The sequence below is a fragment of the Equus przewalskii genome, chromosome 17 (genome assembly GCF_037783145.1).
Source record: "Equus przewalskii isolate Varuska chromosome 17, EquPr2, whole genome shotgun sequence".
NCBI classification, from domain to species: domain Eukaryota; kingdom Metazoa; phylum Chordata; class Mammalia; order Perissodactyla; family Equidae; genus Equus; species Equus przewalskii.
The window spans coordinates 38,808,230-38,828,751 of NC_091847.1; the positions used below are offsets into that span (position 1 = coordinate 38,808,230).

The 20,522-nt window shown below is 40.4% G+C and overlaps 1 protein-coding gene across 49 annotated transcripts in view; it reads left to right on the forward strand.

Moving 5' to 3' along the window:
* Positions 1–20,522, forward strand: part of PKP4 (plakophilin 4) — a 228,283-nt gene that overhangs the window by 458 nt on the left and 207,303 nt on the right. For 7 of the 49 annotated variants that reach the window (XM_070579835.1, XM_070579838.1, XM_070579841.1 and 4 more), the window contains exon 1: positions 81–958. The exons of 23 other annotated variants lie outside the window; for them this stretch is intronic. The gene's annotated coding sequence lies outside the window, so the exon portion shown is untranslated. Of the gene's footprint in view, positions 1–76; positions 959–20,522 lie in introns of those variants that run through there. 19 more of the 49 variants (XM_070579846.1, XM_070579850.1, XM_070579871.1 and 16 more) reach the window with 14 other exon arrangements.

Sequence of the window (20,522 nt, forward strand, 5' to 3'; positions counted from 1 at the left end):
GGCCGCCTCGGCTTTCCTGCCCCGCCTCGTGTTCCTGCCCGCACTCGCCTGCCTGTTCCCCTCCCCCCGGCAGGCGCACAAGTTTCACCCTCCATTTGCTTTTCCCGGCGATTACTCTCCCCGAGTCTCCCCCTCACGCCGCTCACGACCCTTCCCCACCTTGGCCTTTTCGGATACAGAGCCCCCAGCCCCGAACTTGAGCGGCACGGTCGAGCCCTCCTGGACGCCAGCCCAGAGGCTTCCCCGCTCCTGCCCGCCTGGCTCGCCGCCCCGCGCCCCTAGCACCCCGGGGCACCCGCCTTCCCCAGCCCTCCGGGCCGTCTGTCCGTCCCTCCAGCCCCAGATCCTGCATCCTGGCCCCCTCCCCTTCCTCCCACGCCCCTGCTGCCTGCACCGTCTTGCGTTTGTCCCCTGAGTCCCGCGCTCCTGCCAGTCCTGCCCACCCTCCTCTGTCCAGTGCGCCCCTCTCTGCTCGCCGCGTATCCTCACGCTCCACCCCTCCCGTTTCCCCAGCCCGGAGCTTCCCCGGCTGTTCTCCTGCGCCGCCGCTTCCTCCTCTCCCTGCCGGGAGTTGAAGCGGAGCTGCGGCACCTCCTTGGCAGATCGGGTGTCCCTGCTGGCCGCCGGGGCTGCCCGACCCTCTCCCCTTTTCCCCCTACCCGGGAAGCGAGGGGGTGAGCGGCGGGGCCGAGATTTGGCTGCGTGTTGGCTGAGTGCGACAAACAGCGCGGGCAGTGGAGGCGCCGCGGCGGCCGTGGCCGCTCGGGGCACAGCAGTAGGCAGGTGTGTGTGTCCGGGGGGACGCGCGCCGCGGGCTCCTCGGCTGGCGACAGATTGTGCAGGAATGCGAGGAATGCACCAGGGGCATAGTCCACACGGCCAGCCGCGGCTGCAGTAGCGCCTTCCCGGCCCAGCTCTAGCCGCGCAGCCGGAGGTCACCGGAGCATCTTCGGAGCTGGTGAGCCTCGCTCCAATCCTCTCCTCCCCTTGCCTCTCTCCATGCGGCAGAGAGGGCGGCGAAGGGGAAGCGCGGCAGTTCTGTTGGGTTTCAGCTAGCCCTTCGTTTGGGTTTTTGCTGCATTGGTCTCCAGGACCGCGAATTTAGGGCCAATGGCGGTGTAGCCAAGGTTATTGATCATTGCACAAGGTTCTTGGCAAGTTTGGTTTGCAAGGTTTGAATGCTGCTTTTTTTTACGAGGATTTTCTGAAAACCTGCAGGAAAGGGTGCTGAAGGTTCTTAGAGTAATGATCTTGCAGCCGACGTATTTTAGCTTTATTAAAAAATGTCTGTTAATGCTCATGGACAGGGATGTACTACAAGAGAGATCTTGAATGCATCACTTTACTGTCATAAGAATTGTAATTTTTTCTTGTCATACTGGGCTGTGTTTAGACCTCTTATAATACATAATGAATAGAAACAGAGAAGCAGTGTGTGATCAGCGATGGGACAGATAGAACTGTCTGGTACAGTTAAATTCGGGGCGTGTCAGTTACCATTGAAAGTAACACGGGGACGACACAATCATGTATATTTCAAGATGTAATTCATTAGTTGAGGTCGCAGTTCTTTCTCTTTTTGTTACTCAATTTGGCTGAAAAATAAACACAGTCCTACAACTTTCAAAGAATAGTAATTATGTGTAAAATCAGTAATGATTAGTATACATTTGGGGGTAAATTTTATTTTCTTTAATTCAGAAAAGCAAATTTTTGACAGAAGGTGCTTCTCTAGAATTGGGCTTAGATTCTTTTATTTTAAAAGGGAAGGTAGAAGACAGCTTCTCTTTTTGAATGCAGAATATTGCTATAGAAGTATCTTCATTTCTGGTGCCTGTGAAGCAGTTATGGAAAATGGCAATATGAAAATAACTGATGTCCAAAAGAAGTGTTTCTCGATGTTGAAAAGCATACTGTGTGTGCTTTTATTTGACACAGTATGCTTTGGAGGTTGAGTTTACTATAAGCCTCTCCACCCTTGGTTATTTTGTATCAGATTCAGGAAGATAATAAGTTGATTGTTCAGCTGTCTTTCCAACACCTACTTTGTGTGGATCAAGGGCATTGAAAAGTATAAGATGAGAGGCATAGTTAAGGACCCAACGGAAAGTAAAAATGGGGAAAAACCTACTTTGCATTGGGAAAGCTTGTGTCTTTTGGATGCTACATTATTTTTCAGGTATGTCCACAATCAGTGGACCTTCTAATTTAGAGATTTAACTCTAACTTAGAGTTCATAACACTGTGTAGGGTATTGGGAGGTGTTTGTAGATGCCAACAGGAAACTTATTATGTAACAATATCATATTACAGCAGAATTTAACACGTGCTTATTTGATTTGATGTGAACATTGGAAAATCACATTTAGTTTCTCTGCTACATTAGAAATTGAAATAGCCCTTTCAAGTATATAGATAATGTATTTACATGATTGACTGTGCAATTAGTTTTACCTGCTTCAAGTAAAGGTAGGCTTTCAGTTAGAAATATATTGTTTGTTATAGATATTTGAAGAGAGGAAGTTGTAAACTGGTGATTGTTCAGAATTGAAGATAACATAAACTGCTGTGATCAAAGTACATTCCCTCCCAACCCCCACTATTATATAAGAAGGTACTGCATTTCATGTCTTGTATGTCATACTGAAGATACTAAATTGGGGAGCTCACTTGTCCAGTTATCTTAATTCTTATCCATACTCTTTTTGGAGGGAGGTAGGGAGCCAGGTAATGATGGAAAGCATAAGAGAAGGTAAGCAGAAAGTAGGAGCAGCTGGCATTCATCCAGAAAAAAAAAAATATGTTATTGCTGCATTTACAAGCTGAATAAAGCAAACCTAATTCTGTGAATAGCTGTAATATAATTTGAATTTAAAGAAACTGCTACCAAACTCAGTTTAATAAAAACTTTAGCAATTTCATGACCTTCAGTATTTGGATTAAGTCTCTATTAAGTCAGAATTGCAGTTTTCTTTCTTTTCCAAGCTATACAAATTGGGAAAGTAAATTTAATTCAAAACTTTTAAATTCACTTAATTTTTAAAAATCCAATTATTGCCAATTTTAAAACTAAATGATTTCCTTGCTGTTGACCAGGGATCGATTTAAATAGAGAATTTTCATACCCTTGACGATGCCAATTATTTGATAAGTCCAGCCCCTCACCTTACTGCTTTGAATTATTAAGATATTTTGAGAATGCTCTGTAGTCTAATATTTTTTTCTATTTCAATCAAGAAGTATGCCCCTAATTTGCTTAGTTCTAAAATGGACATCATACTTTCATTCTTAATTGGAAGATAAAGTCGAGGTTATTCTAGGGCATAAACACCCGTGGAACTGTATGTCACTTTGGGAAGTTGCCTTCACGCCTTCGGTGTACTGGGAGATAATTACTTCTTCAATGTGTTAAATGGTTTTGTAGAGCCTTTCCTGCACTGAAGGGGGAAGAGGAATCTGAAACATAGCACCAGTGGACTGGATATGTTTGGAAAACTAAGTAACTATTTCACACCCAAACTGTGACTACAAATAGCTGCAAACAGAGAGAGAAGGAGTGGAACTGGAAGCATACCTGGATGTAAGGCTTCGTATACTGCCAGGAAGTGATGATAGCAGTCAGCAGGTCATTGTGATGTCCAACTGTAAGAAATAACAGCCTTTTTTTAGGGTAAGGGGACCAGGCCCTAAGTCACAAAGAGCAATAATTCTTGTGCTCGCTGGTTTCAGTTGAGAAGTTGTGCAACATGCAAATCTCGCTCACATTCTCACCTTCATAATTCAATGGAATTGTCTTAATCTTTTGGAGGCTGTGTTAGCAAACTAAATTGGGGATATTACATGATGGTGCTCTTCAATTAAACCTAGAATGCTGGAGTATCCCATTTGTCATTCGTCTAAGTTGTCTTTTCTTTTTGTAATTTAGATTTCCTTGTATTTGATATACCAATAAGTGTTGGCTACATTGCTGGTCATTTTATTATTCATAGTCTTGATAATGTAGTTTATTATGACTCATATAGTGATTCATTGCACATGATAAAAATGTTAGAGATTGGATTGTAAGTTTTTAATACTATAAAATATGCATTTTAAAATATGGAAGTGTTGGAATTATTTTAAGTCATGTCGTTTTGAAGAAGCATTTTTTATGAACTGAATAATGCCTGCTGATTGGGTAGATGCCAATCCCTATAGGCAGATATTATATCATATAGCCCTGGCAAAGTCCAGAACTCACAATTGAAAGTTAGGGAGAGAGAGGGCCAGGGGAACCCGTGATCCTCTTTCTCCAACAGCCAAAGCATGTTTGACTTCTACAGTTACTATCTGTATTAAATATAAATTTTGTGAGTTGCAAATATCCAAGGATGTTTATCCTGCTCTTCCTGAATCTAGATTCCCTCCCCCGCCCCCCACACACACATCACCAATGCATCTGTCTGGAGAGGCAGAGAAAGCCCCTTTTCAGGGGCCCCTTACAGTCAGCACTCATATCCGAGGGTTTCGCATCTGCGGATGCAACCAACCCAGGATGGGAAACTGTGGTTACGGAGCGCCGACTGTATTCATTGTACTATGCCGTTTTATAGAAAGGACTTGAGCATCTGCAGATTTTGGTATCCGCGGGGGTTCCTGGAATCAATCCTCCATGGATACCGAGGGACAACTGTACGTGGAATATGGAAGTTGGTGCCTGGTGTTCCAGGTTGAATTTAGAGCGGATGTAGGTTTTTGTCATAAAAATGGTGTTATATATGAAAGTTAGGTAAAATGTATAGGTGAAGTGGGGATCTCAGGGTACCCTGCAGGCTTTGGGGGCCTGGCCTGGTACTTGGAATACAGTTTTTCATTGACACAACCCACTTACAGATAGACTTTTTTTTTTTTTTTTTTAAGATTGGCACCTGAGCTAACAACTGCTGCCAATCTTTTTTTTTTTTTTTTTTTTACCTGCTTTGTCTCCCCAGATCTCCCCAGTATATAGTTGTATATTTTAGTTGTGGGTCCTTCTAGTTGTAGCATGTGGGACACCGCCTCAACATGGGCTGATGAGCGGTACCATATCCACGCCTAGGATCCAAAGCAGCGAAACCCTGGGCTGCCAAAGCGGAGCTTGTGAGCTTAACCACTCGGCCATGGGGCTGGCCCCCAGATAGACTTTTGAAACACTGGATAGGTGGCGTCTGACATTCTGGTCCACTATAAGCACTCTCTTAAATTGCAGACAGAGGGAGGTGAAAAGCACCCTAAGCTAGAAATTAGGAACCATGCCTCGAAAATCTGGGACCTCGACAAACCACCTAACATTTCATTATAGCTTCCTCCTTTTAAAAATGCAGGATTTGGATTGCCTTGATCTAAGATACATTTCAGCTCAAGATTCCCAGAGTCCTCAGTGTCTTTCTTATTTTTTTAAGAAAATAGGATTTCTTAAGCATTTGTGTATATAATCAGTCCTGTACCCCTTCCTACCCCAAATCATGGCAACAAGGAAGTTGGGGATCTCTTTTGAGACTTTTGAATCTCCTTCATGTTCATCTTAAATAGTTTTTTCTTTTTTAGAACAGTATCATTTTGGGAAGTGAGGGGAAGGGATTAAAGCATACAACGTTTTCGAGGTCTTCCTGTCTCCCTGCACCTAGTCTGAGATTAACCATGGTGGTTCAGGCCAGGGAAAGCCCTTGGGATTTCACCTTCACACTGATTGAAGCCTGTGAGAAGTTTATTAAGGCAGTGAGGTACCGTGGTTAGCAGTCAGACCAGCAGTTCAATTCTGGCACTTCTGTTTGCTAGGTGTGTAACTTGGTAAGTTATATAATCCCTCTGGATCTCATTTTGCTCATCTGTAAAGCAGAGTAATAAGAGCATCCACCTCATATGATTGTTGTGAGGACTAAAAGAGTTAATGCACGTAAAGCACTTACAACAGGGTCTAACTCAGAGCCAGCACTTAATACAGTGAGGTTATTATTTTTACTTTTACTCTGTGGTACTTAATGATGCTTTCTGTAGCATCTGCTATATGCCAGGTAAATTATTTGATTTGCTTTCTGTCATGTTAGTCAATCTGGTTATGAATCTAAAAAAGATATTTCAGGGGGCTGGCCCCATGGCCGAGTGGTTAAGTTCGCGCGCTCCACTGCAGGCGGCCCAGTGTTTCATTGGTTCGAATCCTGGGCGCAGACATGGCACTGCTCATTGAACCATGCTGAGGTGGCGTCCCACGTGCCACAACTAGAAGGACCCACAACAAAGAATATACAACTATGTACCAGGAGGCTTTGGGGAGAAAAAGGAAAAAAATAAAATCTTTAACAAAAATTTAAAAAAAAGATATTTCAGGAAAGAAAGAAACTACTAAAGGAAAATAATTATCAGTTTGATAGTTTGTGGAGATTGCCTGCAAGGAAGAGAACCTAGCAAAATAAATCAAATAAGGGCCTGTTTAAAATAGGGAAGTTATACCTTCTTTATGTCAGCAGTACTTAGAAGCATGTAAACACAAGTAACCAGCACATGTAGGAGGTTTGGGTAAATACACCTTAATAAACTGTTAGGTTTAAAAGATGAAGACTGATCATGTTATATTACAGGAGCCAGAAGTGGAAACAATTGCAAAATGTAGAACATGCCTTTTAAATATGTATACAACGATTGCATTTGTAATTCTAAGTGGTAGTCATTTTATACAATGTCTCTGCTAGTCAATGCATGAAAGTGTTACAAAGTGTTAATCATTTAGGGACTAAAATGCAGCTTGTATATTAACTCTTTAAGCTGCCTTTTCTGCGCGAAATTAATCACACTTGAAATTGGCAGGAAACCGTCAAAGCAAGACAGTCTAGAGAAGTTTGGAAGATACTTGATGTAAACCAACTGACAGTGGTTTAATAGGTATCCAGAGGCTTTAGTTCTAGTCCTGGCTGTGCTACTAAGTGGGTGTGTGTCTCAGCAAGTCATTTAACTCTTCTGGGCTCTAGTTTTTCTCATCTGTGAAATGAGGGAGTTAGATTAGTTTCTCTCGAGTTCTTCTAGTACTTATATTTCCCGACTCTTAGAACATCAAGCATTCTCATTCCATTGTATTTTTCTCCTCAGCAAGAATGTACCATCTTCTCCTCAAGAATTATATTACAATTTACCCTCGGGGATAAGAGAAGAAAATTGAAGTTGTCTGCCTGAAATGCTCAGCTCCTGAATGTATAAGTGTTGCAGGCAGACAAACATTTGACTCTGTAACAGCTGAGTTAGTGGCTACCCTCTTGGACTTATTTATTAATAGCCAGTCTGTGCTGCACATTTAAGGTTTAACCCCTGACTGAGACTAAATTTTCCAGAAGTTGGATAGAAACAGAAGGAGAATTTAGGTGGTGGTTAGAGGGGACTAGTCTTATTAAAATGAGAAAGACCCCCTTACCATTTGCTTTGGTTTGATTTGTCCTGAAAGGTCTGATTTGTCCTCAAAGAAATTAAATAACTGACACAGAGTTGTTCCTCTGCAAAGACATAGTGCTTGGTCACTTTATGTTCATAGAAACTCACTGATCCATCTATCATTATAGAATATAGATACTTTTAACTCTAATTTTTGCATATAGACAACCTACTAATGTTCAGAAATTGTGATGGATTTCAACAGGATGATATTTTATTTGGATTTGTGCTCTTGGATTTGTGTTTAAAAACAAAAAAGGCAATTAGGGGCTGGCGTGGTAGCGTAGTGGTTAAGTTCTCACATTCTGCTTCAGCAGCCCAGGGTTCGCCAGTTCAGATCCCTGGTGTAGACCTACACACTGCTTATCAAGCCATGCTGTGGCAGGCATCCCAGATATAAAGCAGAGGAAGATGGGCACGGGTCTTAGCTCGGGGCCAATCTTCCTCAGCAAAAAGAGGAGGATTGGTGGTAGATGTTAGCTCAGGGCTAATCTTCCTCAAAAAAAAGCAATTAAAAAATCCAGTGATGAGACTTTCTCCTAGTTGCTGTTCTCTTTCACAAAGAGAGAGAGAAAGAAAAAATCCCTGTAGAACTTAGGCATGTATACATCCAGAAACAGTGGTTTAAAAATATTGAGATTGGAGAGCTAGCCCAGTGGTGTAGTGATTAAGTTCGTACGCTGTGCTTTGTTGGTCCGGATCCTTGGTGCAGACCTCCACACTGCTCATCAAGCCATGCTGTGGCAGCATCCCACAGAAAAATAGAGGAAGATTGGCAAAGATGTTAGCTCAGCAACAATCTTCTTCAAGCAATAAGAGGAAGATTGGCAACAGAGGTTAGCTCATGGCCAATCTTCCTCATCCCCTCCCCCCCAAAAAAAGAGAGATTGGCTGTTTCCTTTTGCTAATGCAATAAGTACATTATTTTCAAAAAGGAGGATCAGTTATACTACTAATATATGCAATATTAAATGAATTCTCAGTGTCGTGATCAAAGTAAACAATTGAACATGCTCTTCAGGTTCCATGCCTTCATGAGAAGTGTAAACACTCGTGTAAAATGGAAACCAGTAATAACCACTTTGCAGTGAATTGCATCGTGTTTTCTGACATCTGTACCCTGGAGTGAATGGGAAACAAGGACTGATCTAGTTAGAAGTAACTTCTTACTCCTGAGTACCACTGGGTGTCCAAGCAAGGGGACTAGAAGCAATTAAGCTTCAGATATTTGCTGGATTGCTACTGTGTGTGAAGTGTTGTGTTCTGTTTTGTATACTTATTTTAAAAGATATGTCATTCATTTTACTTCTGATAAATCAACGCTCATTAGTCCCCTGCTCTGTATCAGACTCTGTGCTAGGCCTCATGGCCAAAAAATTATTTCCCCCAGGGAGTTTTACAGTCTATATTGGATTCATATTGAGAGTCTCCATCTTTGAGGAATCTGTGATTAATTTTACAGTCTAGTTGGGAAAGATAAGACACACAAACTGGAAAGAGTTGTCCTAGAAAACTTTGATATATAAATAAATATGCAAAATTGTTCTCTAAGTGTTAAGGATGAGCTGTAAAATGACTTGTATTAACTAGGTTTTAGCTAAACCTACCTTTTTAGTTGTGTGTTACTTGTTGCATTACCAGAATCTAGATAGACAGCTGCGTTAACCACTGTCATTGCCTTTCTTTGGAAAAGGCCTGCGTCTGAAAAGATGCTCCTTACCAACGATAAGCCAGTGATTTCGGAAAAGGTTTTAACATGAACTTGAGTATTTGGGGTATATTTCCTGAAATACTTTGCCACATAGCCCATGTAAAATAATTCGTCTCAATGGTAATGCATCATTTATGAAGAACCATAATTTATGCCTGAAGACTTGCCATCTTAAGTACGTTCTTATTTCCATTTTCATACAGCAGTACTTTGCTTTATTGTGTTTTGTGCTTTTCTTTATTCTTCATGCAATTTATATGCCTTTATAAGTCCAAACTTATTATCTGTTATTGAAAGTATTCCCTTCCGTTGTTATGAATAAACAGGAGAATGCTTTGAAGATCTCTTGTGACTTCTGCTAGAATAAATGGTCTCATTGAATCTTACCTTGAATCTCAGACTTATGCACTGGTGGGAATTTTCCACTTATCGTCAATTTGTCAATGACTGAATAAGCAACAGTCAGTTTTTAAAAAGCACTGAAAAAGGAATCAGAATACCCAACTGGACTTTTACAAGAACTGCTATTTTTTTGAGACCTGTGATAAACAATTCAGTTGTTAAATGTCTAACTCAGACTGTCAGTAGGAGAAAAATATGTGTCAGTCTGAAATCTTTGGACAGTATATTGGCAGGTGTCAATTTTCCGAAATATTGTTTGTGGGTCACTTGTTTGAAACTCTGAATACAGTTTCCTTAGAAATAACATAAATCCATAGATCCATCGTCCTAAGATGTAACCGGAGTATATCTGTTCCACGTTCCCATGGCCTTCTTCCCTGAGCTGCTCAATACAAGGAATTTTTTTTTTCCCCTTTGAGCTTCTCTCCCTGCCAGGCTGCCTCTCTCTTCCCAGAAGGTTCTTCTTCATCAGAGATGGGCCCGTTTAAATCTCCTGACAGAGGAGTGGCAGCAGGACGGGCCTGTTTATATTTAAATCATTTTATTCTTTTATTTATTTACTTATTTTATTTTTATTGCATTCATAATAGTTTACATCAATGTGAGATTTCAGTTGTACAGTGTTTCTTGACTGTCACCACATGAGTGCTTCCCTTCACCCTCTGTGCCACCCCCCCCCCCCCACCACCACTGATCTGTTTTCTTTGTCCATGTATTTGTTTGTATTCCACATATGAGTGAAATCATCTGGTGTTTGTCTTTCTCAGACTGACTTATTTCACTTAGCGTAATTCCCTCTAGGTCCTTCCATGTTATTGCAAATGGGATGAATTTGTCTTTTTTCTGGCTGAGTAGTATTCCACTGTGTGTGTGTGTGTGTTTGTGTGTGTGTATACCACATCTTCTTTATCCAATCATTGGTCGATGGGCACTTGGATGGCTTCCACATCTTGGCTATTGTGAATAGTGCTGCAGTGAACATAGGGATGCATATGTTATTTTGGATTGTTGATTTCAAATTGGGTGCATAACCAGTAGTGGGATAGCTGAGTCATATGGTAGTTCTATTTCTAGTTTTTTGAGGAATCTCCATACTGTTTTCCACAGTGGCTGCATCCGTTTGCATTCCCATCAGCAGTGTATGAGGGTTCCCTTCTCTCCACACCCTCTCCAACATTTGTTATTTTTTAGTCTTAGTGATTATAGCCATTTTAACAGGCATAAGGTGATATCTTAGTGTAGTTTTGACTTGCATTTCCCTGATGGTTAGTGATGTCGAACCTCTTTTCGTGTGTTTACTGGCCATCTGCATATCTTCTTTGGAAAAATGTCTGTTCATCTCCTCTGACCATTTTTTGATCGGGTTGTTACTTTTTTTATTGTTCATTTGTGTGAGTTCCTTATATGTTATGGAGATTAACCCCTTGTCAGATATATGATTTGCAAATATTTTCTCCCAGTTGGTGGGTTGTCTCTTTGTTTTGATTCTAGTTTCTTTTGCCTTGCAGAAGCTCTTTAGTCTGATGAATTCCCACTTGTTTATTTTTTCTTTTATTTCCCTTGTCTGAGAGGACATGGTATTTGAAAAGATCCTTTTTAGTTCGATGTTAGAGAGTGTACTACCGATATTATCTTCCAGAAGTGTTATAGTTTCAGGACTTATTTTCAAGTCTTTGATCCATTTTGAGTTCATTTTTGTGTATGGCATGAGATAGTGGTTTACCTTCATTCTTTTGCATGTGGCTGTCCAGTTTTCCCAACACCATTTATTGAAGAGACTATCTTTTCTCCATTGTATGTTCTTGGCACCTTTGTTGAAGATTAGCTGTCCCTAGATGTCAACAAAAGGAATTTTGTCTTTTTGTATGACTTAATCTTGACCTCTAGTCTTTCTGGATACCTTAAATGAATGAATGAGTTTTGAATTTCAATCTTGAAATGCCTTCACCTATTACTGTTGGATAAACTTCGCTCTGCCTAATACCAGCCCTCTTTCCTTTTATAAACTACTTCTGTAAACTTTTTGGTCTTAAACCCTCAAAATTACTTATCATGTATGTTTCACTGGAAAAACTGCATTGTGCCTTGTAAAAGAATTACCTTTGTAATACAACTTGCTAGATAAATAACTTATTACATCAAATTCCTTACTGAAAAACATTAGAAGATTTTAAGTAGATTGATTCATGTTCATTTTAACTTTAATTGCTTGGATCATAACTATGGCGAGATGAAGTCTTACACAGGACTCTTTCTCATGCTGTTAATGTGCAGCCATCGCGCACCACGAGCAGCTTGGCCTGGCTTCGGCAGTATGACATGGAGCGAACTTTCCATGTCCTCGCCTTTTGTGAATTAGTAATACCTTTTGTATACTCACTGATGAATTGAGGTCAAAAGTAGATGTAATTTTAAGCACATGAAGTTTTTCAAAGGAAAAATGTTACTAAAATGATACAACTATAATTAGTACTATAAAATTACATAAACATTAAATGTAATAAAACAGGAAATTTCATAGCTTATTTTGACCTAATGGGTGCAGCAAACCTTTGTTTAGTTTTAATAGTGTCGTTAGAAATACTTTTAAACATTTTGGTGGTTCCTCCCCCAACCTCAAGTAATCACTGTGACAAAATTTGAACAAATTATAATTTTTAAAAATTAACCTTTCAATTGTGAGATGATTATGAATTCACATGCAGTTATAAGAAATAACACAGAGACCCTGTGTACCCTGTACCCAGTTTCCCTCAGTGGTAATATCTTGCAGGACTTAGTACAGCTTCACAGCCAGGATACTGACGTGGATACAATCAAGATACAGAACATTCTCATCACTACAAGGGTCCCTCATGTTGCCCTTTTTCAGTCACACCCTCCACTTCTCTTCCGCCTTCACCACCTCCTTAATCCCTAGCAACCACTAATTGTGCTCCATTTCTATAATTTTGTCATTTTAAGAATACTATATAAATGGAATCATACAGTATGTAACTTTGGAGTTTTGTTTTTGTTTTTTTCTTTTTCACTCAGGGTAATTCTTTAGAGATTCATCCAGGTTGTTACAAGTATCAATATTCTCTTCTGTTTTACTGCTTAGTAGTATTCCATAATAGGGATATACCACAGTTTGTTTAATCATTCGCCTGTCGAAGGACATCTGGGTTATTTTCAGTTTATAATTGCAACTTAGAAATAGAGCTGCAATAAGTATTTGTGTACAGGTTTTTGTGTTATCATAACATGAGTTATCATAACACAAATGTGTTACCATAACACATTTCTCTGGGGGAAATGCCCAAGAATGCAATTGCTGGGTTAAATTATAATTTTTTAGAGCTTTCTTTCTGTAATTATACACTGAATTACATGAGACCTCAGTAATTTAAAAGTTAGATTTCTACTGTTGGTGAATTACAAAACTTGTCTATAAAATCAAGTCTTTCATCTTTTGTTACTGAGTATTTTACAGGTATTACCTGCTATGAGTTTACCTTGTTTTTAGCAAAACCCCTTCATTGATTTTAAGTGGAATTCATGAAGTTGCTTTGTTGCTTGACTTTAGGGTTTGTTTCTTTCATGTTTTGTTTTATCTTAGGCAGCAAGTATATTTAATTTCCAGTAACAATACTGTATTTTAAAATGTAATTGTTAATATTGCTTGCTCAGAATTTCAGCTGTATATGATGTGAACATCTGTAGGTAATATTCTTGCAAAAAATTGTTTATTTTGTGCCATGCTAACAGGCAAAGTGGGGGTGGCAAATGAAGACAGTATCATCGTATGTGATTGGAATTGATCCAATTGGCAGGTGGAAGCCAAGTGGACCTGATGCTTTTAAAAGCAAGGACTCTTCTTACTTTCCTAAAAGAGAAGACATTTTCTTAAGCACAGTTCTCTTGTTCCCCCCACCCCACCCCCCCCCCTCGTTTTTCCCCTGCTTTTTGCATGACTATTGTAAACAATTTCTGCCAGAGAAAAATGTTGAAATTGTATCTGGCCTAAATAAAGTCTTCACAATTGATCATTTGATTGTTTTTATTAACGTTCTTTCTACCTTGAATGTCAAATATGTTTCTTTTCATAGTTTAAAATACTACTGGATCATTTAGTTAGTTCTATATGTTGGTCTGTGTTGCTTATATTCTAATATTTTTATCAATGCTTTTAGCATTCATAGTCTTCTGAAATCATAGCTGAGAAGACAACTGACGACTATGATCAATCCTAAAATATAGCTCATACAGTAACATTCTTCTTTAACACTGTGCTTCTAAGGATTTGATCCTCTCTGTATATTTGAAAGATATAACCTCAGCGACCTTTAATTTCACAGAAATGTGAGCTTCCCAACAAGTTCTATATTTCCTGAGGGCTTGTTTGTAGGTAACTCGTATGTCTTCTCTGCCTGGTGAGCCCGTGGTTTTTTCTTCAGGGTCTGACTCGGTGACCCCTCCTTAGTGAAGGCTTCCTTGGCCCTTCTCTCCACATTTAAACCCTCCCACCTGTGCTTCTTAGCGCTTTGCACGAAACTCTGCTACAAACACATGTCACGTTGTTTTCGAGTTGTTTCCCTGACTCTGTTCCTGGCTGTGTTGTGAGCTTTGCCCAGGTTAGGACTTGTCTCAGCCATCATTGTAACTCTCTCACCTAGCACTATGCCTGACTATAGTCAGCACCAGGGGCCTGCTTGGGGTGAATGAATAGTTCAATGCTTTGTTTATAACCTTGGTGGTCTCTCTCTCCTGTAACCTTCAGTGACTCCCCATTGTTTACCATGCAGGACGGCTTCAAATTCCTTAGCTGCCTACCCTTCACAGTCAAATCCTATTCACTCGCCTTCCTGAACCTTCCCCTTCAGTCAAAGTAGTTTCTACTCACTGTTCCCTGCCTCCTTGCACTTGACGTTTAAATCTTTGCATTCCTCCAAGACCTAATTCAAATCCTCCTCTGTGTGAGTGACCTTGGAACACTCTGGCTAACAGTCGTCTCTCCAAATGTCTTTACTTGTTCTCTGGCTTTTAGTGATAAACTCCCCATGGTGGTTGTTCTGTTGTATTGGACTGTTAATTTCTACTGGTTAACTTTTCTCTTGTTTCTTTCCTCCAAGTAGATTGTAGTTTCTAGAGGGAAGGGTCCTTGTCTTGTACATTTGCTGTCCCTAAAAAAAGTGTCACATTTCAAGTAGAGGTGACTCAGGAAGTAGAGCTGGTGTCCACTGGTGATGTTGGAGGGCAAGGTCAACCTCTAATTTAGGCATCTGAGATGTACACAAAAAGGCAGTCTCCCATTTGTTCTTCTTTCATCAATGGTTATTCATGAAGCATCTCGGATGTGCCAGTCTTTGGTAAATGTTTAGGTATTTTGGATCTATATATAAAGATCTGTATATCTCTAAATGTAAAAATATTTAGATATTTTGGAGACCTCACTTGCCAAATAAGGTACATTAAAGTGAAGTTTTGATAGTTTATTTTTAAAGACCCCATTCGCCAAATAAGCTGTATCAAGTGGGTTTTGCTGCTCTGAGTTGTCTTTTATTTTTATTATAGGACTGTCCCACTTTGAAAAGAATGAAAACTGACTGAGAGAACAAAATTTTCTCTCTTGCAATTTTTGTTTTTAGCAATGAAAAGATTGTGTTTCTGAAGCTACAGAGTTATGATGTCCAATATGGTAGCCACTGACCACAGGGGCTATTTAAATTTTTAAATTAAAAATTCAGTTTCTTATCCTCACTAGCCACAGTTTAAGTGCAGAATACTCACATATGGCAAGTGGCTATAATAATAGGCAGATAACAGAACATTTCTATCGTTGCAGCAAATTCTATTGGAACTGGTATGGAGAGTTGTTGGGACCAGTTATAAATAAAATAAGATTGTAGATGCTTTTAGAGGAAGAAAGCAAAATAACATGGCTTTACAGTTTCCAAAGCATTTATATTAATATTAATTTAATCCTTCTAATAACTATAAAATAGGTGATATGCTACCTTCATTTCACAAGCAAGGAAATTATAAGTAAGAGAGTCACGGTGAAGAATAAAAAGAATCAGTAAGTCTTAAACAGTATTAAAACCTATAAATTCAGTTTGTGGTTCAGTTCTTCATACTGAAACAAAATAGTTGCCATTGAGTAGTTAGTCAATATTTGGTAAGTGAATTTTGGAAAGCATTTGATGTACAAGAATGTGTGATACTATTTTTGCCCTTACTTAAAATCTCATTAAGTTTTAAAAATCTCTATTGGGCTTTTCTTTTGAAATTTTCAGCAGAATTCAGTGAATTCTAGCCAACTGTTTATTTCTGAGGCCCAGTGCTGCATGTGGGGAGGGGTGTGGAAAAGGCCTAGGCCCTTTGTTTATGTCCTACAGTAAGGACGTCAGCTCTGGGAGGTGATGTGACAGTAGCAGTTGAGCCTCGGAGATCCTGGAAATGTCGTTGCTGATGACAGAGAGGCTTGATTGTCTTCATGGCCGTTGTCCCCTCAGGTCTGCCGGAGCCTTTCACCCCCTCCATTCCATCTTGTGCTGAGCCCTGTAGGGGCCCCGCACATGTGGCAAAGGCAGCGTGGTTGTCCTCAAGAAGCTTGGATTAAAACTTTTGTGTAATTCTGGCGATAAAAGAAGGAAAACAATTGTGCTGTACCTCTCCGAGTCTTAGTTTTGCTTTGAAAATTAAAATTAAAAGCTTCCTGGAACACATAGAAATTTGAGTATGCAGAGAAAGTTAATCCACATGGGAAATATAATTCATTTCGTATGTAGAGTATCACGTTGCTTCCTAATCATGAGAAAATCAAAGCAGAGACCTCCCCCTTCCCTTATTTTTCCTTTTAATGCTGACCTAAGACACATAAATTTCATCTGATTTTAAGATTTCCAGAAACTAGCTTCAAAGCAAAAAAAATATGCTGACGTACAATTTGAGTTGCTTTAAATGAATATATCTTAACGTTTCGTGTTTGAAATATTAAACATATAACAGAAATCTGTGCTCCAGCCCATGGTCTTATTTTTCACTGCTTCTGAGACCCTCCTCAGAGGGAAAGTCGAGGCTGTGGCTAGTGTGCAGGTCGCCTCCCTGCCTCTGTCTGACTCCATTTGGCTGTAAAGACGTTAGAACTGATGGAGTCAGTCTGAAGAGAGATTTCATTCACCTTTTTTGGATTCATTTTAATTTTTAGCTTTGTACTGAGCTTTTTGGAGCAAAGAAAGAGCTGAGGAAGAATACATTTTCACTCTGTCTTTTAGAAACCATTGGATAAGATACATTTAAGTTTTGGCTATCTGTAGAATGAGACGATAATTTAAGCATGTTTAATTTTTCAATCATCAGAAGTGTTTAAATGCCTTTGTTAAGTTTAATGTGGTATCTAAAATGGGATTACAGTTCAATGACTAGTGCTTCTTTTCTTTGAAATAATGCTTGGTTCAATAAATGGCAGTTAATAGAAGAAGGAAATTATCCTGATTTTGTAACTGTGAATAAGATTGGAGAAATATTAAAACAGGCATTCATTGATATTTAGGTTGGATTCTACTGCTTGTGTCAAATCAACTAGAAGAAGAGATGAATCTTCCTTCCAGGGTGTCTGCTCGCGTATGTGCGATGAGCTTCTGTTACTGCAGTGATGTGCACAATTTGAAATGAAGCACAATTCTTCATGTCAGCACTTGAAGGCTTTTTTTTTGACAACGAGCAAAATGTTAGACATTTCAGTGTGAATAGCTCTCATGATCCAGAAAATACGAGCAGACAATTTAATTGTTCTTGACTGTAAAAATTAAATCTGATACTAAATTTAATCCAGGCATCTATTCATGTAGGACTTTTTCCCTTATTTCAAACAAAACTTAAACTTGCATGTCTAAGCAACTGCATTGATGTAACATTCAGAAGAAAATTCATGCTAAGTAATTTATAACCCATCCTCCTTACTCCCCGATTATTATTAATTTTATTATTTGATTTTCCTCCCTCCCTCCATAACCATGCTCAACTCGTCATCTTTAAACTTTTCTTCCACCATAGCGCCCTCTTGGGTCATGATTTTCTCTCTTTTGCCTCGAAGGCCTGGAAAGATTCCTCTCCCCTGGGTGGCTCCATAGTGTTTGTTGAGGAGGGGTTTAGGCTGGTGGCCTGGCTGAAACTTGGGACTGGGGTCTTGAAGCTGTGTTTGTTAACAACCATGCTGTTTTTAGGTTAGACTCTTCGTAAAATGGGTGACTTAGCTGTACTGACCAAAATTCACAGCTGCAATGGGCTTTCACCAGTGCCCAAAGGGAGAGGGTGTTTTTGCTCTTCCCTGGCAGTTTAAGGCTTTTGTTCCACAGTACAGATAGGATAGAAGGAACCAGATGGGATTTTGTGCTTTTCCCACAGTGGCTGCTGTTCCCCTCCCCCAGGCTGCACCTAGTGGGAGGTGGTCTCAGGTCAGTCCCCCACTCCCAACCCCATGTGAGGAAGATTGGCCCTGAGCTAACATCTGTGCCAGTCTTCCTCTATTTTGTGTGTGGGATGCTGCCACAGCATGGCTTGATGAACAATGTGTAGGTCCATGCCTGGGATCTGAATGTATGAACTCAACCACTGTGCCACTGGACCAGCCCCTGGCCAGTCTTTTATGGTCACACCTGGGGAAGCCTAGGGAGAAGAACCTGAGTGTGAATTTGCCCCTCTCTGTGGGCCTAAGGGGTTCTATTCCTCTTGCTTGCCCACTGTCAGCCTTTATCAATATGCTAGAAATTCTAGCTCATTTCTTACTAGCATTGAGCAGCATCTCCCAGGTAAGCAGGTCCATGCTTGGAGGTGGCTCTCTTCCCTTAATTTTAGGTTAGTTGGTTATGCTGAGATTTCAGCTTTGGTGAGTTGAAGAGAATTGCGAATGGATAGATTGTGTGGTGTTTTTGCTGTCATTAGGGTGAGATCTCTGCTCTTTCTTCTTTTCTCCTGGAGAAGTGTTATGTATTTTTATAGCTGCTTTGAAGAAGCTAATCTTTCCACTTGAAATACCAAAAACCTCTGGCTCCACTTTTAAATCCTTTTATTAGAGCTTTTTTATTTTTCGATAACCTGTGTGCTGTCTCCCCACTAAATTGTGGACTAAAGTCATGAAAGTGACCTTACTCCTTTTTTTAATCCTCAGTGCCTAGCAGAGTTCCTTGCACAGAATGAGTGCTCAATAGGATTGTAGACATTGTAGTTTGCATTTTAGTCTAAGTGAGGGCCTTTTTCTTATTGTACTTAATGGTGGCAGCATATTCTATCTGTGCCCTGCCCATGTCTAATGGCACTCACCACCAGTTCGTTGTCTTCTGACCCAGTAGCTTCCTATTGCAAGCTTGGGACATCTAGCCTGAAGGCTTTCTCTGCCACCAGTGTTGGGTCACATCAGAAGTGCCAGGAGATTATCACCCTGAAGAGCAGCCCTCAACCATCAACTAATGGGACCCGGGCCGACTTCATCACCCCCTAGTTGAGACACCTCTGAGACCTGCCCTCTTCAGGCTCCCAGGCCTGAGCCACATTTGCTCACAGCAGTAACCTGCTCGTTCATACACCCTGTACTGACTTCCTTCCCTGGCCTGTCTCACTGGTCCATCTCCCAGGTCAGTTACTTGCACTTAAATCCTTGTCTTGGGGTCTGATTCTGGGGAATTACAGCTCGCTGCAGACAGTTACAATTCACATAAATATTCAGACATTTAAAGTAGTTCTGTGTATTAGGAACAGTCTACAAAATCAGAGACTTCAGTATATATGCAATCTTCTTTTTTTTTTGAGAGGAGGAAATATAGCTCTCAACAGATTTCCCAGTGGTTCTCTGCTTCTCCCCTCCCCCTAGAGAGTTAGGATAAGTTGCAATAAAGGAAAATAAACGTCTTGTTTTTTTCTTTTTAACTTAAGACATTAGAGTAGTTCTATCTCTTTCAGAGGACTGGCGCATGGAATCTTTTTAGATGCAGTCAGGAAATCATCGGGGCAGTGTAGGTACCTACGTGATCAGATCTCAGTAACTGGGTTTTAAAGATATGAGTTCATGTTTACATTGATGCTACTGGTTTTCTTCATCCGCATGCACAGGAAAAATGTGCTGTAGTGTCACATTTTTCGATTCTTTTCCTGCACTTTTGAAATGGGGGCTCATCCTCTGAAATTTTAATTGAAATAATATAGTGTTAGTCTTGGATTAGAGAACTGCTATTTTAAATATAGGAAAATTCACTTTAGTTTTTTTCTGATTATAAATGTGATTTGTACTTTTGTAGAAAAATCTTTAAACACAGAGAAGGACAAAAGAAGAAAGTAAAACCCACCTATATTTACTTGCGTCCAGAGGTGACCACGTTTGGCATTTTGTTGTAAATAATCAAATTCCTTTTTAAATTTATGACTCTGTTAAAGTTAAGCCACAGGTATCGTGATCACACTTATCTGAGGATAACCCTGCTGATGAGCTTAATGCTTTTAGAATGGAAGACTTTTTTTTTTAAGGATTGGCACCTGAGCTAACAACTGTTGCCAATCTCCAATCTTTTTTTTTTTTCTGCTTTATTTCCCAACCCTCCCCGCCCCTCCACCCGTACATAGTTGTATATCTTAGTTGCAGGACCTTCTAGTTGTGGGATGTGGGACGCCGCCTCAACATGGCCTGATGAGCGGTGCCATGTCCGCGCCCAGGATCCAAACCCTGGGCCGCCGCAGCGGAGCACGCAAACATAACCACTCGGCCACGGAGCTGGCCCCAGAATCAAAGACTTTTGATTCTCCAGAAAGGGTGTTAGAAATCATCATACGCAGTCCCTTCCTTTTACAAGAGAAGAAGCTGAGATCTGGAGAGGTAGCCGTCCAGGTACATACGCATGCCTGGATTAGGAGGTGGACCTGCTTTCCTCAGTGGTTGTGTCTGTGAGTATCTGCAGCTTGGTCGTCCTTTGTGGGAACAGGCTTTTCAGGCTTGGCC